Below are 1,510 nucleotides of genomic sequence, written 5' to 3' on the forward strand. Positions count from 1 at the left end.
AATTTGCGGATGCACGAACGACGGGTGGACGGCCGAAGGTAACGTAGGTTGATTCTCGAAGATAGTCGTTCTCGTATGTTTTGCTATCGGTGTCGGGTCATAAGTTAGAAATTACGTTACAACATATACTGCGCGTCGTAGATGCGCATAGAATCAGCTTAGAATAACTTCAGACTGAAGAGTGTGCTGAGTAGGGGAAGCCTTCTCCTCAAGCCACGTTTTTTATGCGTCAGAATCGTTTGAGCCGGGTGTACATAGTTTTTCCGGGTCCAAATGAAAATTTAAAAAGTGCTATTTCTTTTTTATTGAAAATTATTCTCAGGTATGTATGTTGATACTTTATATTAGTCAGAATTTTGTTAACAAATTCATTGAAAATTCATTGATAGAAAATTGCTCTGTGCGTCGAGCAACTTGTGCTCATCGAGTTTACGCATAAGCCGCCTCTGAATGACGAAGTTTTAGAGGTGATAAAAGCGATTTACGAAGATCTTACGTCGGATAATTTACTGGGACGGTGCTTGGGAGCAACGAATGAAAATAATAATCAATCTCTAAATTCACTGATTTGGACATTTGCTCCAAAGCATATACATTCTGTACCGGTCGCGATTGAAATTGCCACTGACCTAGTAGTTTCCATTTCCAACGAAGGGTTCAGCACTATTCTAAAAATATTATCTGTCACGTGAGAACTATTAGCCGAGAAACAAAAGTGTCTGTTGATTTACAAGACAACAGGGGGATTGATTGATCCGAGAAATGGGCGTTAACAGCGTCAAAAGAAGTTCGAATTGCTCTTAGACAAGATAGGTCAGCTGCCTACGATATGTGAGAAGAAGAAGGAATTCTTTATGGCCCAGGAATTGCTGCTTAATAGTATGTATTGACGTGCAGGGCGTTATCACACGTCTAACAAAGTCTCCGTCTCCCACACTACGCGTGGAAGTTTATATTTATTTTTGTTCTGGGTAAGTTCTTGACTGCCGTCCTATACAGGCCCGGTCCTTTGGATTGCCGTTAGGTGGAGGAATTGGTGTATGGTCTATTTAAATCAAAGATGCAGTGATCCCAATGAAATGATTCGAATATATTGTTACAACCCAATTTTGCTTAAGTGCTAGTTATTAAAATAGAAAATAATGAAAGTGCCAGATGGTCTTACAGCTAGGTTACAATGATCTCGTAGTGCCGTGTCCACACTCACTCTTGCGTACTCACTCTCATACGTTCATTCGGCGTGCAACGTTAGACGCCCACGCTGCCTTGGTGTTGGCAATTCTTCTTCACACGACTCGAGATCCTTCACTTTGGTGATCACTTAAACTACACGACAATATTGTTCGTGGCAAAAATCAGAATACTAACATCTAAACTCACATTGACTAATACGGCGTGCAACGTTAGATGCCCACGCTGCCTTGGTGTCGGAAATTCTTCTTCATACGACTCGAGATCCTTCACTTTGGTGATCACTTAAACTACACGACAATATTGTTCGTGGCAAAAA

Source organism: Cephus cinctus, unplaced genomic scaffold (genome assembly GCF_000341935.2).
Source record: "Cephus cinctus unplaced genomic scaffold, Ccin1 Ccin1_scaffold0590, whole genome shotgun sequence".
Taxonomy (NCBI): Eukaryota; Metazoa; Arthropoda; class Insecta; order Hymenoptera; family Cephidae; genus Cephus; species Cephus cinctus.